The sequence below is a fragment of the Chelonia mydas genome, chromosome 6, assembly GCF_015237465.2.
Source record: "Chelonia mydas isolate rCheMyd1 chromosome 6, rCheMyd1.pri.v2, whole genome shotgun sequence".
Taxonomy (NCBI): domain Eukaryota; kingdom Metazoa; phylum Chordata; order Testudines; family Cheloniidae; genus Chelonia; species Chelonia mydas.
In genome coordinates, this window is record NC_051246.2 from 21,113,966 (window position 1) to 21,141,312 (window position 27,347).

Here is a 27,347-nt window from a genome sequence, read left to right on the forward strand (position 1 = left end):
TCACTCCATTTTGCAAAACCCTGCTGTAATCTTATTAGTTTAGTTTAGATGTGTGAATGAGGTATGGATGGATGATGGACCCATCCTCCAGCCCCAGCCCATCCTGATGTAATAAAGTGTAAACACCAAGGGCTGAAGATGCAGACAACAGCCCTGACAAAGCAAGAAGAGTCCACCCTCAAAAGAAAAGAACAAAAGTACAATTGAAGAAACATCAAAGCCAGGTCCTAGGCTGAAAGTCATGTCTGCAATTGAAGGGTGATCAATCACACCGAACCCAGAGGCAGCCTGACACAGCAAGACCTATAGGCTCTGGATTCAAACGAAAGCCCACAAAAAGGATGGGTGAGATGGAAGACTTTAGAGGGTAACATTCTGCTACCAACATGGAAGGGCATCAGTGCATGCCCATCGGAGACCCAGCTCTTCCTTGTGCCCGGCTTTCCTGGCCAGTGAGCCGCCAAGAACTCAAGCTACGTTCAGGACTGGTAACTACACAGCAGCTGCAGAACATTTCGGGGGGTGGGGGTGGGGGGGGAATATATACATGGGTATTAGATATTTGTTATTGGTCATAAATCAAATTGTGTTATAATAAATGTGACCTCTTATCTTGTGCCCTGAAACGATCCTGTGTGGGTTTGTCTGCATAACGCTTTCCCACCACTGCTTCCCCCTCTGCCATCCCCACTAGCGCTGCACCGTTGGGCTGGCAGCCGCGGGCCAGGTGCTGCCTGCCCTCAGTGCAGACACAGGCCGAGGCAGACGCGCCAAGGGGCGGGTTAGACAAAGCGACAGCTTGGTCCTGAGAACCATTCACTCCCCCCTACAACCATGCAGGGAGCCAGCAGATTCCTCCTCTGGCTCGCCTCCCTCTTCCCATTGCTTTAGTCCATTCTTTCTCCCTTGCTCGGTTTCCTCCCCTCTTTCCCTTTGCCTCTTCTCTGCGCTCTGCCTCCTGCCTCTCTCTTGTGATGTCTTGTTTCCATTCAGCCCTCTGCTTCACTGCTACGCTCAGGCCAGGGGCTCTTACGGAGGCAACTAGACAGGGACGTATGCTGGGCGAGTGTTAATGTTAATGAACACTGGGCTATTTCACCCAAAACCCAGTCAGACTGTTCATGGAAATATGCAGGCACTCCCAAGCCAGGGTCAGAACCTCTGTCTTCCCTGTTTCGCTCAGATACCCCACCCTCTGCTCCAGTCGGCTGAAGCACTTGGCTGCTGGAATCAGATGGCTTTCTTCTGGTGTTATTTGTTTGTATTGCAGCAGCTCTCAGAGGCCCCACTCAGCAGCAGGGCCCCACTGCTGGGCACTGCACAGACAGGAAGAGACAGGCCCTGTCCTGGAGAGCTACCAGGCAAGGTGGGAGAAAGGGACTCAGAATGCAAGCGGACAATTGAGAATTGAAGCACGGCGAGATCAAGTGACTTGCCCGGGGTCACAGGGGGAGTTTATGGCAGAGCTGGGAACTGGGTCTCCTGAGTCCCAGACAAGGCCAGGCTCCCCAAGAGATGCGAGATCCAAACCCACAGTCAGCTCACCAAACCATGGGCACCGTCTGGCAGGTTCCCAGGCAGGAGCTGGTCACAACAAACAGGCTACACAGGTGTAACTGGGAGCAGGGTTTGGCTCAACCATAGTTCAAGATGCATAAAAGTAGCAACAGTTTAATTCCAACATGGGCAGGCAGGGAGGCTGTAGCACATTCCATCCCCAGTATCATCATCAGACGTTACTTTCCATCCTGTGCTCGGCCTTTGTGGGGGGGTTGGTAACGGAAATTACAGAGACTTTTTCCATTTTTGCCAGCAAATCAAATTAGCCCCCATGGGCTGTGGAAGTCCTAGAACAAGCATCTGATGTGTTCAGTATTTTCCTGTTCAGATCACTCACAAGGAGTTTTTAACGACTATTTAACTTCCAGGATTTGCTGCTGTGTGTTTTGTGTGTATCTGTATCAATCAGGCTTACTTTTTAGCTAATTAGCTGTCTGACCTTTAGATCCAGAAGGGAATTTTAGAGAGAGAGCATGAGAAAATAAACACAAAGCAGATCTCTGGTGCCTCTTAGTGTTCTAAATCATGAATGTTTTTTGACCCTCTGTCCTATTTCTCTGGTCTGTTTCAATGGTGGATCTAACACAGTAGCCGGGAACCCCCCTGCCCACCTCCCAAAGAATGTATTTAATCATAGGAGCAGCTGCTGCAGCTTTAAAAGGCTTCCTTCCACCCCTTCACTGCTGCGGTGGTGAAGAAAGAAATAGCTTGAAATGAAATGAGTTGTGGTTGTTCTCAGGCCTGACCATTACAAAACCCTGCACGCCAATCTGCTTTCTTATGCTATAACGCCACCCTCTGCCCACTTAAGGTCATAGCACTTTTATGAGCTTGTTTTCCCCCCACAGTCCCCTTCTTACTCTTAGAATATCAAGGTTGGAAGGGACCTCAGGAGGTCATCTAGTCCAACCAATCCCCAATTTTTGCCCCAGATCCCAAATGGCCCCCTCAAGGATTGAACTCACAACCCTGGGTTTAGCAGACCAATGCTCAAACCACTGAGCTATCCCTCCCCCCGCTCTTGTATATGTTATTGTTGTAAGTAGGGTGACCGGATGTCCCGTTTTTATAGGGACAGTCCCATTTTTGAGGACTTTTTCTTATATAAGCGCCTATTCCCCTCCAGCCCCTGACCCGGTTTTTCACAGTTGCTATCTGGTCACCCTAGTTGTAGGGCCTGCTCCAAAGCCCATTGATGGCCACAGCGGTCTTTCGACGGAGCCGCAATCAGGTCCTGAAACAACCTGGGTTGTCTCCCTGCAGGCGCCAGGTCTCTCCACCCACTGAGCTGTCGTCCATTTTCCTTTGCCTCTAAAACAACAGCTGAGCACCTTCAGAGCGGACCCGAGGGAGCCGTGCATGCGCTGCAAGCGGACGAGGCTCATTCCTGACCGCCTGTCAGCTGGCCGGATGGGAGGCATTACTCCCACTGAAAAGCATGGGAGTTTGTGACCCAGGGATCCCTTGATACCAACTGGCAGAGGGCACAGTGTGCATGTGCATGCATGCGGGGGGGGGGGGGAATTGGTTACAGTATCCCCTAGTGTCAGGGATTTGCATAGTATTTCACCCAAAGGTGGCATGTGAGGCCTCTACTGAAAGCCAGTAGCCATCACAATCATTGCAAAACGTATCCTAAGGATAATAGTTAAATGGTTGTAGAGCTATATGGAAATTAAGGACCGGTTTCAGAGTAGTAGCCGTGTTAGTCTGTATTTGCAAAAAGAAAAGGAGTACTTGTGGCACCTTAGAGACTAACCAGTTTATTTGAGCATAAGCTTCCGTGAGCTCCAGCTCACTTCATCGGATGCGCGCCCAGCCTGGCTTCGCGCCCCAGCCCGACCGACCCAGCCCTTAGAGCCAATCCTTATCCCAAAGTTACGGATCCGGCTTTCCGACTTCCCTTACCTACATTGTTCTAACACGCCAGAGGCTGTTCACCTTGGAGACCTGCTGCGGATATGGGTACGGCCCCGGGCGAGATTTACACCATCCCCCCCGGATTTTCAAGGGCCAGTAAGAGCTCACCAGACACCGCCGGAACTGCGACGCTTTCCAATGGATTTTTGGAACAGGGAGGTGGAATAGGAGCTCGCTCCGTCCACTCCGTGCACCGACCTGGTATTGCAGTATCTCCAGGAACCGTGCACCTCCCCTTGGGGAGACTATTGTGGTTGAAAAACAGAATCAGTTGAACTCTTTCTTTTAAACCAGCCTTTATAACAGTTTTATTCTCAGGTATTCAATCTTTTGGGTTATTTATCATGAATGGTTGGTTGCATTAAGTTTCTGTTGTAATTTTGTGATCAAATAAATTTGTTAATCTCTAAGGTGCCACAAGTACGCCTTTTCTTCCTGTGTTCTTAAGGTTTGTAAGTGAAGACAGGTCCCCAGAAGGTGATCCCCAGGCTCTGACCGGGCAGGGGGTAGGAGACAGTTAGCTCCCTGGCTGGTCATTGCGTAGCGTGTCTCTTGCAATGTAAGTCTGTTTGCATACAGAGCCCATCGAGACTGCGAAGTCGACAAAGATCACAACATCTCCAGGAAGGAGCCCACAGCAGGAGAGTCCCCTGCTTGTGACTAAGAGCAAAGAAGCAGTCGGTATATCAGGAGACCGCACGGAGTCACACACCTAGAAGACACGCTGCAGCTGGCTTGCCTTGTGAATGGAAGGTCACAGCCAGCAAGGCTGTGAAGCGCTGGGAGGAAGAGGTAGGTGAGCTCGACTTTAGGAGACAGGAGAGTGCCTTGTTAGGCACGTCTAGGCTCTAGAAAACGTATTATGGTTTTGCAATGTAGCCAATTGTTGCCCGTACTTCTGCCGACTTCAAGGCCAGATGAACATTTTGTGGGCCCGGCGCCAAACATATTTGTGGGCCCCCCTAGGGGCAGTGGAGCATGGCGGGGGAGGTCAGTCCCCGGAGCGAGGGGCCAGCCAGGGGCACTGGGGCATGGCATGGCAGGAGTGTCCCCGCTCTGCCCAGACCAGTGCGAGGGCACTATTGACAAACCGGCAGTTGGCAGACGCACAGTGGCCCGCCCAGACCTGTGCTGCCAGCATGCCCCTTCCCCTCAGGAGTGGGCCCACGCCACGCCACACATCCCCCCCCACCCCGCCCAACACCCCACAGGTGCCGACTCTGTGGGTGCTCCGGGGCTGGAGCACCCCCAGGGAAAAAAAAAAAAGGCGTGTGCTCAGCACCCACCGGCAGCCCTGCGGATCAGATGCCCCTCCTCGTCCCCAGCGCCTCCCGCCCGCCGCTGATCAGCTGTTCGGCAGCGGGCAGGAGGCGGGGGGGGGAGGGGGAGGAGCAGGGGCAGGAAGAGGTGGGTGGCAGGGCCTTGGGGGAAAGTGTGGAGTGGGGGCAGGGCTTGGGACAGAGCTGGGGTCAAGCACCCATGGGGAGATCAGAAATTCAGCACCTCTGCAACACCCCCCCCCCCCAACTCCCTATAGTCAGAGTCTCCCCAACACCTCCCCACAAATGCAGAGCGCCCTGCACGACCCTGCAGGCCGAGAGGAGCAAGTGGTGGGCGGGGGGAGCCGCCAAGCAGAGCAGGTCGGGGCCCCTTCTGAGCATGGGCCTGGTGCCACTGGCCCCATTGTAAACCCAGCACTGACCGACTTGGCTCTGGCTCGAATCTCTGTGTTTGTTAAGGAAACGTGTATGTGTTTTCACTCTCAGCATACCCAAGCGCTGTGCGTGCTCAGGTGTCGCTGGGAAGCGCTGGTCCTTTGGGAACAGCGGATCTGTGACTCCTGAGAATGTCCAGTGGACCAGGGGCTGGACCCTCCAGGGGATGCTCGGAGGGCTCGAAGGTTGGAGTGTGCGTAACTCTAACCTGCAGAGGGACAGTGGAGCCGGTAGGCTGAAAGGGGAGGCCTTGTGTTGCTCAGGGCTGCTGGAGTCAGGGAGCTGATCCCTGGCAGGCACAGACAAGGTGGTAGCGAGATGCCCCACAACACCGGGACCCTTGCGGAGCATCACAGAGTTATTCCTGTGCAGCAGGAGAAGTCTACCACCCCCCTGTGCACCCCAGAGAGCAGACATGCCAGTGGGCCCTCATTCAAAGTGAGCATCCCCACCTTTCAGCAAAATACAGATCATTTCCCCCTCGGTCTCTCCATACAGCTCTGCCGTCCAATGTGTTTTAATAACAGTAGAAATTTGATCCCTTGCTTTCCCCCCCTAAAAGCGGCCCTGCTCGGAGCTTTGGAGGGCTATTGCACAAATGGCACATTCCAGGGCCATGTTTTAAGGCCAGCATTTAGATTTTACAGAGAAGGATTTTCCACACTGGAAATTGGTGAAACTCTCCGCTGTGCAGAAAGGGCTCAAGTGGGACTTGGGTGGTGCATGGGCCATGTGCTGAGTCTCTGCACAGGGGAGAATTTAACCCAGTGTGAACAAAAGTGCTTTCAGTTTGTCATTTACCAGATGCAGCCTGGGAGATCAGGCCCCAAATATACAATTGGTTTAAAATCTTGTATCCCTTCACCATCGCCTCCCTCAAAACTCCGGAACCAAGGAGAATGAGACGGCTTGCTCAAGGTAACAGCCATGACTAAACTGAGCACCGGGCAGGGGACTAACTAATACTGTGCTCAGATTAAGAACCTAAATACACCTGCCGTGAGATGGAAAGTCAGCTGCTCCCTAATGCTGCTTTCATTGGCTTTAATTTCTGTACAGAACTGAGACCCGGTGGCTGGACAGATTGCACGGGTCTACCAGCAACAGCAGTGTGTTCTCAATGCACAGCACTTCATTTCTTTCATTTAGATTTTTAAAGGTTTGCCTTGGGTGTTTGCAGCCCCAACAGGGCAGCTTTGTGCCAGAACCCCAGTATGAAACAGACTGGAAACTGACTAAGCAAAAGTGAAACTGACTAGTCTGTGTTCCCCCCTCAGGCTGAGGGACACACAAAAAAGGAATCAAGAGAAACGACAACGAAAAGAACATTTGATTTTAGACTTTCTTTTACTTTGCAGCCTGCAGAAGATGCAGCCGCTGACCTGAAAAACTAACCCATGTGCCCCGTCTTTAAGGATCAGACGGGCACAATCTACTTGATCAAGTTTTTGCTACTCCTGGGTACTGGTGATGATGGACATTAGTCCTTCCTCTCTTCAGCTTCTGAATCCCTGCAGGCTCATCCATACCTGAGAGGGCTCCCCATTTGTAGATGGGATAGATACCTGCATCGGTCTCGCAGCAGCGAAGAGAGCCACAGTGACCCCCTACCCAGCTCCTCAGATATGGCACCAGCAATGTTAGGGTTTATCCTGGCCTGTGTCATGAAACAGATGAAGGGGGAAATTTGCAAATATGGATCACTACCCGAACTCCCCAGCAGGTGGCGCCAACACTCAGCAGCTGAGCCAAGGATCCTGTCATCCAGCTGGGAAGAGGCTAGAAGTGAGGGGCGGTTCCCTATGCCCTTTTGAAAGCTGCTCCCCAGAGAATCCCCTTTGACTACAGAGGGGGCGGAACGGAAGAGCCAGTTCCTCTCCCTGGAGCCAGCCTTAGACCATGGCCAGGAGCCGACTCCAACCCACTGCAGCAGCAGCAGCCACAGACACAAGAGATCAAAGACAAGCTGCTCCCAGAACCCTCCTGTTCACTTCTCCCCGCTGGGTGGAACGCGGCCCAGAGAACACAGCTCCAGGGCCCAGTCTCCTGTCTGCCAGCAGTGCCGGCTCTCCGCTGCTTCAGCGGGAGCGAACAAAACAGGGCGATGGCGGAGCGATCCGTCCCCTCTCGACCGGGCCCAGCGTCCGGCAGTCAGAGGTTTAGGGACACCTGCAGCATGGGGTTGCGTCCATAGGCGCCAGCTTCCTCTCTACCCCGGGTGGGGGGGAAGGGGAGCTCGATCCTCCCTCCGCCCCACGCCCCGCCCCCACTCCACCCCTTCCCTTAAGCCCCCGTCCCGCCTCTTCCCGCCCTCGATCCACTCCTTCTCCCAAGGCCACCCTCCGCCCTGCCTCTTCCTGCCCTCTCCCCGAAGCGTGCCCTGTCCCCGCTCCTCCCGCTCCCTCCCACATGCCGCTGAACAACTGACCTGCGGTGGGCGGGAGCATAGACGCCGACTCCGTGGGTGCTCCGGTGCTGGAGCAACCATGGGGAAAAATTAGGGCGTGCTCTGCACCCACCGGCAGCCAAGCTCCCCTCCCCTCCCCACCTCACCCCCTCCGCCTCCTCCCCTGAGGGCGTCCCCGCTTCTCCATCCACCTCCCAGTGCTTGCCACCGCCAAACAACTGGAGCAAGCTCCGGGAGGGAGGGGGGAGGAGCAGAAACGTGGTGTGCTCAGGGGAGGAGGCGGGGCTGGGGCGGGGATGTGGGGAAGGGGTTGGAATGGAGGTGGGAGGGGGCGGGGAAGAGATGGAGTCTGGGCGGGACCGGGGGCAGAGGGGGATCGAGCACCGGCCAGCACCCGCAGAAGTTGGCGCCTATGGGCAGGAGTAGCTAGGAGGGAGGGGGGAAGCTGGCTGCCGGAGGGTGCTAAGCACCCACTAATTTTTTTTCCCATGGGTGCTCCAGGGCTGGAGCATCCACGGAGTCGGCGCCTGTGGTTGCGTCCCTGACCATCTTGGAGAATAGCCAGTGACAGACCTATCCTCCATGAACATATCTAACTCTCTTTTGAACCCAGTTGTGGTTTTGGCCTTCACAACATCCCCTGGCAAGGAGTTCCATGGGTTGACTGTGTGTTGTGTGAAGAAATACTTCCTTTTGTTTGTTTTAAACCTGCTGCCTATTCACTTCATTGGGGGACCCCTGGTTCTTGTGTTATGGGAAGGAGTAAATAACACTTATTGTTGTATCAACCAGGCAAGGTACTAAAAAGTGTTAGGGAGCTTATTCCTTCACCCACTTACTTCCCTGGTCCTTCTCGCATGAACGGAGAGCAACAATACCCGAAGTCCAAAGGTGCAAACAATTCGATGTTTATTGGGGTGAACTTCCAGCAAGCATGTTTCCAGTTTCCTTCCTTAATGTCCCCCTTCTCAGCTCTGACACCACAGAGCCTTACACCTGTGTCCCTGTTCCCATTCCTGCCCTTAGCAAAACAGGATTCCAATTTCCCCATCCCCATTCCCTGTTCCCATTTCCCCCACCCACACACCCACCCACTTCCTGATTGACTGCAGACTATATAGTAAAACTTGAGTTCTGCTTAGCTATACCTTAACCAATCATTTTCCTGAAATTTAACTAACCGATCCTAACATATTGTAACATGATTATGTAACCAATTACATCCCACCACCGTAATTAGTTTACACCCAGCAAAATTAATTATACAGCAGACAGGAACAATCACAGAACCAGACAGAGATTATACAGACAAATAATAGCAAAGTGGGAACTATAATGACAAAACAATACAGAAGTGAGGATTTCACATCCCAGCTATCGATAAGTGAGTTCTTGCCAGACAGGATGCTATCAAACTAAGTTTCCTTTTACATCTTCTAGGTACTTCCCTTTCTCTGGAGGTGATAGGCACGATCAGGACAGGATTGTATTCCTAACAGCCCAATAGCACCTTCTTTCAATGTGACTAGTTTGGAATGTGAGGATCTGACCGTTCACTTCCCAGCTTATGGCTGCCTCTGCTGCTTAGCCAAAGGCCTTAGCCTAAGAACAGGGCCTCAGACTGTCACAGTAAGAGAAGGCCCTTACACTGGCAGACAGTGATTTTGATTTTCTTTTATACCTCTATAACTAGCCAAGTGATAAGAATACACCTAAATTCTTAGAGTATAGGCCTTTACAGACAGGCCTGAATATCTATATCCTATATACAGACATGAAAGTTGTGATATTACAACAGAAAAACTTCAAATCCAGACTCCAGCCAGAGACTGTTGAATTGGAATTCATTTGCAAATTGGATACAATTAACTTAGGCTTGAATAGAGACTGGGAGTGGCTAAGTTATTATGCAAGGTAACCTATTTCCCCTTGTTTTTTCCTAAACCCGCCCTCGTTCCTCAGACGTTCTTGTTAAACCCTGGATTTGTGCTGGAAATGGCCCACCTTGGTTATCATACACATTGTAAGGAGAGTGATCACTTTAGATAAGCTATTACCAACAGGAAAGTGGGTTTGTGTGTGTGGAAAGGGGCGGGGGAGGGGGAGAAAACCTGGATTTGTGCTGGAAATGGCCCAACTTGACTATCATACACATTGTAAGGAGAGTGATCACTTTAGACAAGCTGTTACCAGCAGTAGAGTGGGGTGAGGGGAGAGAAAACCTTTTGTAGTGGTAAACACCCATTTTTTCATGGTTTGTATGTATAAGAACATCTTCTGTATTTTCCACAGTATGCATCCGATGAAGTGAGCTGTAGCTCACGAAAGCTTATGCTCAAATAAATTGGTTAGTCTCTAAGGTGCCACAAGTACTCCTTTTCTTATATCCTAACACTCCACCCCCTTTTTTTTCTCTTTTTCTTTTGGTATTCTCCTGCCCAGGTATCCCTGGAAAAGCAAGGGACATATGGCGACACATTTCCTGATAGGGCCAGGCATCAAGGTGGAAGGTGTTGATATTCCATTTGTCCCACTGCCCCTTGTGTAGTATAGTGCCCTGCACCTTCTCTCGTACGGGCATACCCCACCTATTCCAATTAGTGTTCCAGACTTCCCATTAGAGTGGGCCCGAGAAGGTTGGGTCCAGGTTGTCTAGTACACTGCAGGGTTTGGAGGGCTTATTACATTACTTATGTAATAAGAGTATGCATCCGATGAAGTGAGCTGTAGCTCACGAAAGCTTATGCTCAAATAAATTGGTTAGTCTCTAAGGTGCCACAAGTCCTCCTTTTCTTTTTACATTACTTATAGGTTATCTCCATATGCCACGTAACACGAGTACAGTTAACAATACAAAATCCACAGCAACACCGAGTCCTGACCACTGCAGTATGGTCCAACATCCGAGACACCCCCAAAACACTGCCTCTCCTCCTTCGACGGGGTCACGATCTTATGTGTCCAGTTGCTGGCAGTTGCAACAAGCTGCTCCTGCAAGTTTGGCTTGCTTTTGTCCATATCGTAAGTCCACTGAATTGTCCAAACCAGCTTGACCACTTGGTATGGAATCAGGCCATATGTCCTGGTTTGATTATTCACAGCAATAAGATTCACAGATCCATTTGTGCACCAAAGTCCAGATAGCAGCATATAGATGGGTGTAGTTTGGTTATGGGCTGGTGTAACTGTACCCCCAGTAATATGTACATTCCCAGCAAAACACCTTATGCACAGTACACCCAATTCTCCACCCCTTGCATAGGCCATTGATTCTGCTCCTCCATAGTCACAGGAGAGGGGCACATCCAAACATCTTCTGTTGATTTACACTATTTTACACACCCCTCCATTGATTCCCAGTGAGCTCCTCCCCTTCTCCATAGGGCTTGTGGGGGCCATCTTAGTTGCCATTCCATTTCCAGGTACCGCGGTAGCTATTACACAGGTGCTGGCCTCCTAGTGGAGCATTTTGCATTCCCATACACATCTTCCCCCCAGGGTCCGCCTTTTGAAGCCATCCCCCACCCATGTCATGAGGTTTTCTGTTCATTAAAACACAACAATGCTAGCAACAAGACAAACACCACAGGCAAACAACACAAAACACAGATTCACGGTATTACAGAATTATTCTTCCGCTGGCGCCAGCTTGCTTGTAGAGTGTCTGAAAAACAAAAGAAACTATTTCCACCCCCCTGGTGGGGACAGATTATTGCTTAATAATAATACCACTTTCTTTTACAAATTTCCTTGCTAATTGCAGGAAAAACAGAAGAATTACCTCCAGGCTGTCCTTATTTTGTTCTATAGTCAGGCTAGTGAATTACCCCACTCACTGGTTATTTATGAAATTCATGAGGTGGTGTACCTCAGTTTCCCCTCTTGTACAACAGAACATGTTTGCAATAGTTTCTCTGCTGTACCAAGCTTTAAGTTTATTCTCAGTTAATAGCTGAGACAGCTTCAGATTTTAGCACTGTATACACAAACCCCTTAGGGTTAACCTGTTCCCCTTATTTTCAGGCTTGACTTGTTTTTTTTTTCACCTCCCTTTCCTGGAGGGCCATAATCTGAGTCTTCTAGTAGCTTGTTTGCTGACCAGATGTATTCTTTATTTGCAGCTCCTTTGTGCCCATCAGCTAGGTAATTTGCATTTACACAGAGGCTTACTAGCTTGCTTCTGGATCCAAAGCTATTAGCAGCTCAGAGACTGTCTTAAAAGGAAAACATTCCACTTCCTCTAGAGTTCCGATTACTTTCGACTTTCATCTCCTGCTCCGAAACACACAGAGATCTGAAAAAGAAAGCACAACCTATTGTGGTTCCTTTTGGAGCCCTAATAGGATTTTAATGAAGTACCACGTTTTGTTTGCATTTCTTTTACCCCTTCTCCAATATACACTGCACACATCCTGGGAAAATGCACATTCCTTCCATATAGTTTAACCTCCATAACATTATATTAGCCATATTAATTTTACACAAGGTGTAACTGCCTCCCCCCTGCCCACAGAGTTTTCATGCACACCCACCAAAGCAACAATCTGATCCCCCAGAGCCACCCCAAGGCTCAGTGTTCCCATCATTCCTCCCCTTTTCTTTTTCTTGTGCACACACGCAAAATTCTCTTTTGCCTAACATCCCTTGCACTGTGATTACTCCTTTACACAACTGTACCCCGATTACACTTCCACCTTGTACAACTAGACACAACCAGGGGCAGCCAAGTTAAGTTCCAATAGAAACCCCTTCCATCCTTTAGTGATTTTGATTATATGACCCAAGTCAAATAATTTTGATCAGATTCTCTCTCTGCCTGCTGCCTGCAGCAGTCCCTTATAGACCATTTCTGTGGGAAAAGGGCCCATTTTCCCTCAGAATAGCTGTAAAGGCTTCTGGGACAGAAGCGTAGTGGTGGGAGTAGCCACTCTACCTGACCCCCTTGGATAATTTAATTACCAAGCTTCCCTCCAATGTGACTGCACAGAGTTGCACATACAGTTACATTTATATAACTGGGTTTTATCATTAAACAAAAACTTCCTTCTTGTAACACCACAACTGTTACTCTTTTACCACCTTCACAACAGTTACCTTTTACCATGTCCACAACTCCCAAATGTTTACTTTCCTGCAAAACCCTGTATCATCAATTTTTGCAAAAGCTATTTGTAACTTTTCACTCACTCCTTTAAATCACTTGCTCATACAGTTAGTTCGTTAAGGTAGTGCAACTGGTCTGTAACAACTTAGCCACCAAGTACAATTATTGCCACACAGCTGCCTTAACCTGTGCTGTCTTTACCCTGAGTCTGTTCAAAGAGGCAGTAAAACATTTGTCTCCATGGATGCCCATGGAACTCTTATTCTAAAAATTCCAGTGGAATACAGCAGACCTCCCTCATACTTTGTCCAAAAAACCCCCAAAACATCTCACATAAGTATCCAAAGTACCCTCCATTAAAATTTCAGAAAAACAAAAGTGTGGAAAGAAACAAAGAAACGGGGGAAGAGGTGGAAAGAAACCAATGAAGCCTGTCAGGTCAGTTTAAAGTATAGGCTACCAGCAGCAAATTAAGTAAACCAAGGAAAAGAAGAAGGAAAAGAAGAAAAGGACATAGTTAGCTCTGAGCCAAGAGTGGGCTCCCTGGGTTGAAACAGTTGGGAACCCTTATCCCCAGGTTCTCATTCTGGCTCTGGGAGAAGAGTGGGGGTTGTTACCTGCTCCTGCAAACCCTACCATTTTGCACTTTGAAAAGGAGTACTTGTGGCACCTTAGAGACTAACCAATTTATTTGAGCATAAGCTTTCGTGAGCTACAGCTCACTTCATCGGATGCACTTTGAAACTTTTTTTTTTCTTCCCCTTCTTTCTCTCCACTCCCCCAGGACCAAGTCCCAGCTCCAGTCTCTAAAGGTAGTCTGTGAACTCTGCTTTTGACTTTAAACCCTGTTGTGCCAAACCATCTTTCACTACCCCTAACTAACTTACAACCCTTTAGCAGCCCTTGCTGAAGCAGCACCAAACTTGAAAGATTGCTGGCAGCTTCCCACAATGCTGCCCTTACTTCAAACCTCTCACAAGCAGACTGAAGTGCCTCCTTTCCCTGGAAGGCATCCAGGCCCCATGGGCAGGGACCTTCTTCCACTACCCATTTTCCAAGGAGGGTGGGCTCCTCAGCCACCCCCCATCCCTCTGGGTCCCCTAACGCTTCCTCCAGTTCCTTTTTAATCTCATCCCAGGTTGACCCCTGCATCTGGTATGGGCCCTGGTTCTTCCTTATCCATTTATCCAAAAAATCCTTTACCCTGGCTTGCCAGAACCCGCAACTACCATCAGGAGAGTTCGCGATACCCCCTCCAAGCAGCTGCGCAGACTGTTGGGGAGGGGGACTTACAGGCTGCCACTCACCTATCCAATGCGATGTATCCGAGTCACCGGCACCAAGAAGTTAGGTGACTTATTCCTTCACCCACTTACTTCCCTGGTCCTTCTCGCATGAACAGAGAGCAACAATACCCGAAGTCCAAAGGTGCAAACAATTCAATGTTTATTGGGGTGAACTTCCAGCAAGCATGATTCCAGTTTCCTTCCTTAGTATCCCCCTTCCCAGCTCTGACACCACAGAGCCTTACACCTGTGTCCCTGTTCCCATTCCTGCCCTTAGCCAAACATGATTCCAATTTCCCCACCCCCATTCCCTTTCCCATTCCCCCTTTAGCAAAACATGATTCCAATTTCCCCACCCCCATTCCCTGTTCCCATTTCCCCCACCCACACACCCACCCACTTCCTGATTGACTGCAGACTATATAGTAGAACTTGAGTTCTGCTTAGTTATACCTTAACCAATCATTTTCCTGAAATTTAACTAACCGATCCTAACATATTGTAACATGATTATGTAACCAATTATATCCCACCACCTTAATTAGTTTACACCCAGCAAAATTAATTATACAGCAGACAGGAACAATCACAGAACCAGACAGAGATTATACAGACAAACAATAGCAAAGTGGGAACTATAATGACAAAACAATACAGAAGTGAGGATTTCACATCCCAGCTATCGATAAGTGAGTTCTTGCCAGACAGGATGCTATCAAACTAAGTTTCCTTTTACATTTTCTAGGCACTTCCCTTTCTCTGGAGGTGACAGGCACGATTAGGACAGGATTGTATCCTAACAGCCCAATAGCACCTTCTTTCAATGTGACTAGTTTGGAATGTGAGGAGGTGACCGGTCGCTTCCCAGCTTATGGCTGCCTCTGTTGCTTAGCCAAAGGCCTTAGCCGAAGAACAGGGCCTCAGACTGTCACAGTAAGAGAAGGACCTTACGCCGGCAGACGGTGATTTTGATTGTTTCTTTTATACCTCTATAACTAGCCAAGTGATAAGAATACACCTACATTCTTAGAGTATAGGCCTTTACCGACAGGCCTGAATATCTATATCCTAAAAACAAGCTTCAAGAAGACTTTATTTTCAAAGTGGAAACCTCTTTACCAAGCTGCTGCTGCACCCTCTGTAGCTCTCTCCCAGCCTCTCAACTCCTCCCCCCTCCTTCCTGTTTTCTGTCCTTTCAGACTCCCAACAGCCAGTGCTCCCAATTCTAATAATTACAAGCAACATCTAAACACCACATTCCCTCCTCTCTTAAGAAACTCTCCCAATTAAAATAAGCATTATTGTTCTAATCACAGGAACAAATATGAAACAAGACACTATACTGTTGGCAGAAATATTACACTGAAAACACTGTAGATACTACATAACATAGTCTCTAGTCCAGACAGGTGGTCGTCTGGGTCAGACAGGCCGTCTCTCAAGCCCCGGTTCCAGTGCAATGTCTTGTTGTGTTGGTACTACGGTGAAGTCATCCAATGCAGACTGGGTGTTGGCATAATCTCCTCTTGGTGCATAGGCAGGGGCAAGATAAGAAGCATTCCATACCCGCCCATTAGAAAGTCGATAGAGAAGAAGGGACCTTACACCTATGATTTTAAGAGGAGCTGTGAATTTACTGTCCCTTTTGCGTAAAATTCCAGGTTTTCGTATTCTAACAAAGGAACCACACTCAAACGTTGGTTCCTTAGCACCCCGCTGCTTGTCTGTGAAAGCCTTAGACTTTGCTTGGTTCTGTTCAATTGTTCTTATCACTTCATCCTCGTTTGGGGCATCAGGTCGTGCCTTTAACAATCCAGCAATGTTCAGTTTAGTATTCATCTGTTTCCCACGCAGTAACTCTGCGGGTGATCTTTGCATTGTGGCATGTCATGTAGCCTGGTATGCTTGCAAGAAATTGGTAGTGAAGGGTATCTACAATTGCCCTTCCTGTTTAGCCATTTGCAAACTCTCTTTCAAACTTCTGTTAAACCGTTCGATTTCCCAATTGGCTTGAGGGTAATATAGGGATGACCTTCTGTGTAAAATGTTCCTCTGTGCTAGAAAAGTTTCAAACTCCAGGGAAGTAAATTGCCATTATCTGAAACCAGTTCTTTGGGGTTACCTTCCCTGCTAAAAACTGAAGAGAGGAACTTAATTACTGTAGCAGAAGAGATTTGCGATGTAAACGCTACCTCAGGCCATTTACTGAAATAGTCTATTAAGGTGATGGCATAACGGCAGTCAATTGGAGCAGTATCAAAGGGTCCTACAATGTCAATTGCCACTTTTTCCCATGCAGATGCAGGAAGAGGAACAGGCTGTAATGGAGGGGTACATGTCACTGCTGTCTTATCATGCATTTGGCAAGTGACACAGGATTATATGAGTGCTTCAGTTTGAGAGTCCATCCCTGGCCACCAATACAGATCCCGTAGTCGTTGTTTGGTTCGGACAATTCCTTGATGAGTATCGTGTGCCAGGTGTATGAGTTTTGACTGTAATTCTTCTGGCACAAGGAGCCGGTGTGTACCTCGTAGCACACAGCCATCAAACAAAGAAAGTTCATCCCGAACTCTAAAATAAGGCAGCAAAACTGGGTCAAGGTTTTTAGGGTGACTGGGCCATCTCTTTGCAAGAAATTCCTGTAGTTTTTATTGAATTGGACACGCTGAACAAGCAGCTTGAAATTGTTCTCTTGTAACTGCAGTGAGAGTGCCTGTAATAAGCTCAACCACTACATCCTCATCCTCCGGTGGACCATCTGGTGAAGGCAAAGGCAGGCGAGAAAGGCAATCAGCTACCACATTTTGGTTTCCAGGCTTATATTGCAGTTCATAATTGAAAGAGAGTAGTCTTGCAGGCCATTGAGCAATACGGTATCCTGCTCTTCCCAGTCCTTTTGTGGTGAGCAACGTCGTCAAAGGGCTGTGGTCTGTGCGCAACTTGAACGTGAGGCCCCACAGGTAAGTTCTCCATTTTTCAGTAGCCCAGACACAAGCAAGTGCTTCTTTTTCGACTGTAGAATATTTCCTCTCAGCATTACTTAGTGTCCTTGAAGCAAATGCAATAGTCCTCTCTGTGTTCTCCTCATGCAGTTGTGTGAGAACAGCCCCAAGTCCATAATCAGAAGCATCAGTAGTTAAAATTGTGAGCAATGCAGGACTGCATAGTGCAAGTACTGGACTATGTACAATCAAGTCTTTCACCGTTTTGAAACTAGCTTGTGCATCCGTTGTCCACACTAAGGTTGAACTTCTCCATAGTAATTCCCGTAACGGTTCAATGACAGAAGCATAATTGGGAATGAATTTTGCATACCAGGAGGTAAGACCCAAGAAGGAACGTAAAGTTTGCAAATCTGTTGGAGGAGGAGCATTTGAAATTTCCAGGATATGATCTGGATCAGGTTTTAGTCCAGCCTGTGAAATGGTATGGCCCAGAAAGGAGAGTTCAGTTTGTCTAAATTTGCATTTGGACCTATTGAGCTGGAGGCCTGCTGTGCTGATGCAGTTTAGTACAGACTGCAGGTTATTGTCATGCTCCTCAGGACTATTTCCAAACATGATAATATCATCCAGACAGCACTGAACTCCATGTTGATTCTTCAGAATCAATGACATCATTTTTTGAAAGGCACTTGGGGCAGATGTGAGACCGTATGGAACACGTTTAAAATTAAATAGTCCCTCATGTGTAATAAATGCTGTGAGGTCTCTGCCATCTCCATGCAACATAACCTGGTGGTATGCGCTCTGCAAATCAAGAGTAGAAAACATCTTTGCTCCACGGAGTTCTGCAAATACTTCTTCTATGCGAGGAAGAGGATGGCTGTCAATCACAATCGCTTTATTTGGCTCCCTTAAGTCCACACAAAGGCGAATGCCTCCACCCTTCTTCTGCGTCACTACTATAGGTGAAACCCATTTCGAGGAGTCAATCTCTTCAATAATGTCCTTTTGAACAAGTTTTCTAAGTTCCTCTGAAACAACTTCCCTGACTGAAAATGATAAGCGCCCTAACTTCTGTTGTACAGGCATCACATTATTCCACATTTTAACTTTATGCAGAAACCCATAAGCACAGCCGAGTTTCTCCTCAACTTGGTGTTGGGTCCCAGCTAAAACTGGTGTGTGTACCGCAAGAGTGCTTTGCTGAGGAAGATCAATTCATCCATTAACTACCCTGAGATTTAAAGCAGCCAATAAATCTCTGCCAAGGATAGGAGTGCCTTTGTAGACAATGTAGAACTCTGCAGTTACACAGCGATCACCAAAAGTAACTATTACTGGCAGGCAGCCATGTACTGGAATATGGTTTTTCAAATAGCACACCAAGTGAAGTTTGGGTTCTGTAAGAGGCACATCTTTAAAGTAATGCAGATAGATGGAATCAGGTAGTATAGATACTGCTGAGCCAGTGCCCAACATTAGCTGAATAGAGTGTGGTTTGCCTGAGGGTATGGCGGAAATGTTTACAGTGCACTTTATCTGTTCTGGAATATATGCAGTAGTGATTTTGTCCACGCTCAGCACAGTAACATCTAGTATTATAACTGCATGCACCTGTTGATTGAACTGGCTACTGCGACATACTTTAGCAAAATGTCCAATCTTTTTGCAATGATTGCACTGAGCTACTTTTGCTGGACATCCTGTGTAGCTTGCAAGGTATTGTGGGGATCCACAGCAAAAGCATGCTTTTACTGTATTTTGAATTTGCTGATTCGGTGGTTTTTCATTAGTTTTCCTCTTCCAATTGTGTGTGTGCAGTGGTAGTGAACTTTTCTGCAAAGGAGTCACAGCCTGGACTGTGCCTCCTGTATCCATGCTCATTATTTTGGCTTCAGCTGTAGTTGACTCAATCTGAGTAGCAATGGTTATTGCTTTTTCTAGTGTAAGTTGTGGTTCTAGAAGTAAGAGTTCTCTTACACAAAACATGGTTGTTTTCTCAATGAGCTGGTCTCTAATCATCTCATCTGCCATATTCCCAAAGTCACAAATTACAATCAGATTCCTCAGGGAAGCAATATACTGCATTATAGTTTCCCCTGGTTTCTGCTCTCGCTGGCGAAATCTGTAGTGATTAGCTACTACATTCACTTTTGGCACAAAAAAATTCTTTAATGCAGTGAGTGCAGTCTCATATTTATCATCTGCAAGGAGAAAAGTGTAAAATATACCCTGCCCTTCTGCTCCAAGGCAGTGGATTAGCAGAGCATGCTTTCTTACTTCAGAAATCTCTGTAACACTGATTGCAAACAGATAAGTCTCAAACATATGGATCCAGGTAGTAAAAACAATTGGAGGTTCACCTGGGCTTTGCAGAAAGGGTGCAGGTGGGTTCAGAGGCAGAAGATCCATCCTCGTGGCCAAAATGTTGTATCAACCAGGCAAGGTACTAACAAGCTTCAACAGGACTTTATTTTCAAAGTGGAAACCTCTTTACCAAGATGCTGCTGCACCCTCTGTAACTTTCTCCCAGCCTCTCAACTCCTCCCCCCTCCTTCCTGTTTCCTGTCCTTTCAGACTCCCAACAGCCAGTGCTTCCAATTCTAATAATTACAAGCAACATCTAAACACCACACTTACTCACTTTCTCCACACCAGTTGTCAAGGTTCCCTCCCCACTCTGAACTCTAGGGTACAGATGTGGGGACCTGCATGAAAGACCCCCTAAGCTTATTTCTACCAGCTTAGGTTAAAACTTCCCCAAGGTACAAATCCTTCCTTGTCCTTGGATGGGTACTGCTGCCACCACCAAGTGAGTTAGACAAAGATTCAGGAAAAGGACCACTTGGAATTCCTGTTTCCCTAAACTATCCCCCCAAGCCTCTTCACCCCCTTTCCTGGGGAGGCTTGAGAACAATCTACCAACCAAATAGGTAAACCAGGTGAGCAAAGACCAGACCCTTGGTTTTTAGGACACTAAAAACCGATCAGATTCTTAAAAAACAGAACTTTATTATAAAGGAAAAAAAAGTAGAAGAAATACCTCTGTAAAGTCAGGATGGAAGGTAATTTTACAGGGTAATAAGATTCAAAACACAGAGGATTCCCCTCTAGGCAAAACTTTAAAGTTACAAAAAACAGGAATAAACCTCCCTCTTAGCACAGGGAAAATTCACAAGCTAAAACAAAAGATACTCTAATGCATTTCCTTGCTATTACTTACTATTTCTGTAAGTTAGATGGATCATTCAGTGGGAGCTAGATTACTTGCTTGGTCTCTCTCCGTGTCTCCAAGAGAACACACACAAAGAGACAAAGCAAAAACCTTCACCCCCCACAGATTTGAAAGTATCTTCTCCCCTTATTGGTCCTTTCGGTCAGGTGCCAACCAGGTTATCTGAGCTTCTTAACCCTTTACAGGTAAAGGAGGGATTTTATGCTACCCTTAGCTATATGTTTATGACACCAGTCATGATTTTATAGACCTCTAGCATATCCCCCCTTTGCTGTTTTTTTTTTTTTCTCTAAACTGAACAATCTTGGGCCAGGCCTACATTATAAACTTACATCGGTACAACTATGTTGTTCAGAGGTGTGAAAAATCCACACCCCTGAGTGACACTGTTATACTTACCTAACCCCCCAGCGTAGATACCGCTGTGTCTATGGGAGGGTGCTACCGCCTCCCATGGAGGTGGATTAACTACGCCGAGGGGAGCAGCTCTCCCCTTGGCGCACTAGTGACGTCACTGAAGCACTACAGCGGTGCCGCTATGGCACTGCAGCGTTTTAAGTGTAGACCTGCCCACGGTCATTTTAATCTCTCCTCGAATGAAAGCTGTTTCATATTCCTAATCATTTTGGTTGCCCTTCTCTGTACCTTTTCCAATTCTAATAGATCTTTTTTGAGCTAGAGCAACCTGAGCTTCATGCAGTATTCAAGCTGTGGGCATAGCATGGATTTATATAGCAGCATTGTGATATTTTCTGTCTTCTTATCTATCCCTTTCCTAATGGTCCCTAACGCTCTGTTAGCTTTTTTGACTGTCCCTGCCCATTGAGCAGATGTTTGTCCTATTTTGTTTTGCTTGCCTGGATGTAGCTCTTAGCCTGTGCCCCTAAGAAGTGATTCAGTCAGAGAGAGACCACGGCAGAACTAACTATACTGGCGACGTGATCAGTATCTAAAGAGAACTGCACCACAGCTGACAATAAGCATTCCCCCTTGAACTAACTTCTCACACTGAACATGTAACGCTATGTTGCAATAGTGCCAGCTGGTGGCTCCCAATAGTGACACGCTATTATTCTCAGTGGGATTTTACTGGGTGTAGATCAGAGCTGGATTCGGCCTCTCAATTTCCCCCCTTTTTTCTGTTTCTCTCTGTGCTGCCTCTTTGGTTTTTGTTCCTTCCTCTGCATTGATGGCGGGATCGAGGATGAAGGAGTGGGGCTGGCTCCATGTGATGCTGGGTTTGTCTGCTGCTTGCCTCGCAGGTGCCTGTCTGGAGCTGGAGCTGGAACCAAGGAAGGAAAGCCGCCAACAGGCTGAGGCTCTGGCTATGAGCTCCAGGCAGATGCTGTTGATTACAGGATGCCAAGAGCCTGAGACTGCACAGAGCCACTTCATCCAAATTAGTAACAACAGTAATAACGACGACTGACACTTGTCCCACATCCTTCAGCCAAAGCCCGCAGCACATGACAGCATAATGACAGACGAGGTCCTCTGGGATCAGTTCATCCGCCCGGAAATGCAGCCTTCCCGGGGGCGGCAGGCAGCAGCCATCCTCTGAGGCCGGGAGTGGAGGAGAATGCTGTAGTCAGGTGACACTTTACTGATTGGCATTTCTATGGTTGCTCATCACCAGGGACTTCAATAGGAGCTGTGGGTGCTCAGGCATGGATCTCTCAGGGATTGAGGCACCTAAGTCCTTTGGATTGCAATGGCAGATAGGAACCTAAATACCTTTAAGGATCTGGGCCTCAGCACCTCTGAAAAGCCAGGGCCCACATGGACTGAGCCTGACATGTTGGCTTAAGCCAGCATCAGCCTGGTAGGTTCTGGTCAAGCCAGGACTAGAACCCATACTTCTGCCTCCCAGCCTTTGCTCTCACTGCAGGGGTATCTTTCCTCCTTGCGAGCATAGCTTTCGCCAGGCCACTGGGGTCTCAGCCCCACTCTAGCTCCCAACACAGATGGACGAGCAGTGCATCTGAGGCAAAGACTAGTAAACTAGGCCAGGCTTTTGTTACAGAAAAAGCTAAGAATCCACTCAGGCTCTTGACTTTGGCCAGTTCCTGATATCCCACCCCCGAAATCAATAGAGAGGCTGTTAGGAAAAGCTCTGAAGCCACCTTGCAGGGTCCCAGAGCCCAGGCTCTAGCCCCAGCTTGAACATCTACACTGCAGTTAAACAGCCCCTGAACCCAAATCAGCAGGCATGGGGGTATATAACTGCAGTGTAGACGTACCCTACCTGTCTTTGTGCTCCTCCCACAGCCAGTGGGCAGACAACAGCTCAGAATCAGAGACAGCTGGGAGGCACAGAGTGAGGGGACAAGGACCAGAGAGCAAGAGAGTTAAAGCTTGGGGCGAAAGAGACGTAAGAGGAAGAGACCAAACCCAAGAGCCTCAATACTGGGATGCACTGTGGTCCTTTATGTCGGTCCTGTAGCGCAAAAGGACTGGATCTCCTCACTCCCCAGGGCAGCCTGTACCAGCCCCTCGGAGCTGCTGGCGTAGGGGCAGGAGGGGGCATGCTGAGAGAGGGATTGCTTGGGGTTGCCGACTGGACATAAATTAGAACCATCTCGGGGGCTGCATCAGCTTCCACTCAGAGTCAAACCAGTCTCCAGCTGGCCCAGCATCCTGGAGGAGCAAAGGGGACATCCAGTCAGGGATGGCCTCCACCTCGGGAGAGGCCGAGAAGTTGAAATGCTGTGGAGACGCTCTGGAAGGAGAGAAGTGTCTGCATTTTCTAGCTCAAATCGCCTAGCAATTTTCTGCGGTGAAGAAAGCATCCAGGGACCAGCACAACGCAGCTCTGCCTCCCTCCAATGAGACGCTCTCCAGACCCTGGTGAGTGCTCGTTTAGATCCGCTGCCCCTGACCAGGGAGAGCAGTGCTCCACAGTTGTTAGTCATCCTGGACAGATGCTGCCATGGGCGTGACTAAGATCTCTGGGCAGGGAAGCCCGCAGTGTCAGAGGGACGGATGGGGGCTGGGCAATGATAAGATGCAGGGTCCCAGCCGGGTGCAAGGAGCTTTCTGAATGTGAAGCAGTGAAAAAGGGAAGCTGTAGCTGAATCAGAAAATCCAGCCCTGACATCAAGGACTCCTGAGCCTGCTTTGGGGGCTCATCCTGTGAGATGGGACAGTGCTGGGTGCCCTTGACTACCCCTGACATCAGCGGTGGCAAAGGCCCCTGGAGCAGATTCACAGACGCTTCCTCTGTAATCACCCGCACGTCACCTCAGGGCGCCTTTTGCTCTCCTGCCTGCTTCAAGTACCCCTGAATACCCCTGCCCGGTCCTGGCCCCACCCACCTGCCAACGAAATGTTCACACAAAGTAAGTAACTTGGGGTTAACACGTGGCAAACCACCGCTGTCTCCCAGCTCTCTCCCCACAAGCTCCGACACATAGATCTTTAAATGCACCAAGATCAATGCTATGCCTTACACCGTTTCCTTTTCTCAGTGATTTGATTTTTATAGGGCCCTCTTTATGCCGTTTTAATTGTTGCTGTTGATTGCCTGTTTGTTGTGGTTTACCTGTGTGGTGCCTGGGCCGTGTGTGTGGTGCTTTCCAAGTGCGGCTATTAATCATGATCACCTCAGCTCTGCGTGCCCGAGCGCCCATTCCCTGCCACGCTGCAGCTCTCAGAATCAATTCCCCACTAGGGAGCAGCGTACCACTGACAATCGGGAACACAGAGTGTGAAAAACGGATGCAAACCATGCTATATGGAGGGCCCAGAAAATACCCTCTGATTGGTTTGCCACTTAAATGCCGAATTTCACAAGTCCTCACCTGTTTTTGAGGCGTGCTGTGATTTTTACCCTGAAACTCTGCCCCCCTCGCCCTGTGTGATCTCGCAAGCGAAGAAGAGCTGGTCCAGGTCAGCTCTTGGATGTGTTGGTGAGTCGGTAGGTGGCGCTCTTCCCATTGCAGTGTTACAGGGGCTGTCATTCAGAGGCCACTGAAAATCCCATGAAACTTGTTACAAAAGCTGGGTCCCTGTGTCTTGGTCAAGTTCTGCCTCTGGGTCCTTCCACTCTGGTTCCATCTAATCCCCCTGTCATTTCAACCAGCTGAAGTAGTCTGCTTCACTCCCCGACCTAAACTGTTGTGTAGCCTTGCTATTCCCAGCCCAAGGGTGGCTTCCTTTCAATGGTGGGTGGGCAAAGAGATCTCTGCGGTCCGTGCAGACACCTGGGATCCAGCTCAGATGGGGGTGCAGTGTAGATGTGAACTCTCGCCCTCCTAACCCTCTGTCCTGCGCAGCTTGCCTTTAGCAGGCACCTGGTTTATTCACTTGTGATCAGCGTCTATTTTCTTCTTGCAGCAGAGATGCAAACGTATTTAGGTGCCCAAGTCAAAATTTTAGGCTGCACTGAGATCCACAAAACTCCCACCAAACCCTGTAGATTCCTAAACTCACTCGACACCTAAGTTTCCAGGGAAAACATTCCCTAGGTACTTAAATTTCTGCCTCTGGGCATGTGTGCTGCTGTCTCCCTCTCGGTGTCTGGGTGCCCGTCTCCTGCCTAAGCCCCAGGGAGACCCATGAATGGGGAGAAGATAGATGCTTATCTCCCTAACTTGCATGCAGAGCCCAACTCAGAGGCCACCAACTGGCCTGAGCCCCATTCCAAATCTCTGCTGGAGGAGGTGGTGGCGACCTTATAACTCATACCGCCCTGGTTAGAGCACTCCCCTGGGACGTGAGGGAGCCAGGTTCAATCCCCCCGCTCCTGCCAGAGAAAGGTTTTGAGCAGGGTCCCCTGCCTCTCAGGAGCATGCGCTAACCACTGAGTTATGGGATATTCTGATGTGGGCCTCCCTTGGTCTCCCCGTGGAAGCTGTTCCCCTGTGTATCAGACAGTCAATGGGCCAGTGAGAATGCACAAACGAGTGCGTAGCCTGGTGGTTAGAGTACCCGAGAGTTGCAAACAGAAGGGAGACTCGCTGGCTCCGAGGCCTGGAGTAGGAGAGAGAGCCCCACACCTCTAGCCAACTACCTTTGTATCCATTACTAAGAGCCTGTTGAAATAGCCCTGGTGTTCTCAGTCCAGCTTCTAGTGGACAGGTGTCCCCGTCACAAAGGCTACACGCTTGCTGGCATCCTGAGGAGAGATGCCAGAGATGGAAAGCCTGGGAGGTTGGACACCCCTCTCCTTTCTGGGGTGCAGGGCTCCAGAGTGGGGTTGACGTGCAGGGGTAGGTGTAGGAAGGTACCACAGCTGAGAGTAATTAGAGAGGATGACCTTCTCCAAGGCCCTCAGGCTGGCATCTCTCGCGAGCGCTCAATTCATTTGAAAGGGGAAACAAAACCCTGGAATAGGAGAAAGAAGAGAAGTGGGCCTGGCCCCTGAAGTCACTGGCGCAGCAACAAAGAAGACCTTGAGCAGGTTCCAGTCCAGCCATGTGGCCCCCAGTATGGTTCAGTTTCTCTCTGTCTAAAATAACGAGGAGGCTTATTGAATTCCCATCACTCCTCAGAGAAGGTTTTAACTAAAGCTTGGGTTCATGCTCAAGATACCCAAGGCCTGTCAGGAATTCCCTGCTCCCCAACCCAGGACAATGCTTCCTGCCTCCGATGGTGGAAGCCAGCCCTGCTTTGCTGAGAAGCGCTAAACCCCTTCCAATCTGAGCCAGCACCCAGGTTTGCTGAAGAAGTGATGCCAGCCCAGTGATGCCTGCCATGGACCAGAGCACGCTCTACCCTGGTTGGAAACACGCACACAGGGCTGAGGTCGCCAGGTTTCCTTTAGCAGAAAAATGAAGTTGATTAGGGGAGGAGATAATGAGCCAGATCCTCAGCTGGTGTACAAAGGTGGAGATCCACTGACATCAGAGAACTGTGCCTACCTGCTCCAGATAAGGATGTGGTCTAGGATCTCAATCAGGCAAAACCAAGCCCAGTGGTTCTCCAGGTCCCAGCGAGACTTGGAACTGCTGTTCCCCAATCCACTGGGGCCTCTATGCTGTGGGCTACCCAATCTCAGAGACACATTAAAACCAGCATTCTATAGGCAGATCAGTCCAGAGAGATGTGGGGGACTGTCCTCTCCACTGGCTCTCGGCTCCTAGAGAGACTCCTCTGCTGCGTGGGTTAACCACACCCGGAGACATAACAGGCTGTCCAGCGGGTTGTGGGAAACCATTATCCAGACTGGTGGAAATAATGTCATGATGCTCTGAAGGAAGACAGAGATCCTATTTCAAAGTATTTGAACAATGTAACCTGAACAGGCTAAGCTGTACCTTGGCACAGGGCTTAAAATACACCCATCAATCACTAGTCAGTCACCTGAAAAACCCAGGTGGAGCCTGCTCTGCTACACTTCCAAATCCAGACTTGTTATTAATAAAAGCGGTTTTCCCTTTCATCTTTGCATCAGTGTAGGACAGCCTCACGGCACCAATGATATTGGTTTGACCCAGTCAGCGCTCTCCTTCTAAACTCCACTGCCAGTTGCTTATAACATACCCATCTGTCTGTGACATCTTTTCAGCCTGCATTTATTGGAGTAACCCCAAGAGGATTCTAGGTGGGTGGGCTTGTCACTAAGGCTGCCAGTTTGGCATAGATGAGATAGGGGATGGGGGTGGGGGAATTGGCAGCAGGGAGTTGGAGAAAGTCAGAGGCGACATGGCAGGGTTTTGGAGGCTTGGAAAGGGTTAAATGGAAGTGGTTTGTTCAGTGCGACTACTAAAGGGTTACGAAACTGCTCGCAGGCCAGGATGCTGATTATGGGGGTACCTGGCATATTTCAAGGCTGTTTCTAGTGCTAGATTTTTTTCTCCTAACATTTCACACTGTTGCTACTACTGGAGCAGGGTCGCTGGTAGAGACTAGGGTGGGAAATCTTAGGGGAAAAGTGTCTAGTGTGGAGACAAGAGCCTGGAGTGAGATCTGCTTTCTTGAGGCAGAATCCCTGCTCCTTCCACAAGCAGAAGGACTGTCACTGTGACCTTCTCCCACTGAAGGTAAGCTGCTCTCTGCCCACACCACGGAAGCATGTGGCTGGTTACCGCAAGCAGCCTGGCTTATTCTGGACCCACGCCGTGTTTCCATTCCCACTGGAACGTCTAGGGCTATAACACTGGATGTACCCTGTGCATGGCGCAGTTGTTAAATCCCCACAGTGCAGTGCCATGCTGCACTATCTAACCCGA

At 48.9% G+C, this 27,347-nt stretch overlaps 2 long non-coding RNA genes and 1 pseudogene across 2 annotated transcripts in view; 2 read left to right on the plus strand and 1 right to left on the minus strand.

Annotated features, from left to right (window-relative positions):
- The window catches only part of LOC119566389, a 21,127-nt gene extending 13,415 nt beyond the window's left edge, over positions 1 to 7,712 (plus strand). The window contains exons 2-3 of the long non-coding RNA XR_005225409.2: positions 4,060 to 4,272; positions 6,554 to 7,712. This is a non-coding gene — a long non-coding RNA (uncharacterized LOC119566389). The remainder of the gene's footprint in view (positions 1 to 4,059; positions 4,273 to 6,553) is intronic.
- Positions 3,436 to 17,589, minus strand: LOC122466217. Its single transcript, XR_006291571.1, has 4 exons — positions 17,578 to 17,589; positions 12,005 to 12,014; positions 10,585 to 10,587; positions 3,436 to 3,513 (listed from the first exon to the last, which is right to left on the minus strand). It is a non-coding gene; the product is annotated as an uncharacterized LOC122466217 (long non-coding RNA).
- On the plus strand, positions 3,552 to 3,715 carry LOC114018716 (annotated as a pseudogene).
- Positions 17,590 to 27,347: the final 9,758 nt, after the last annotated feature.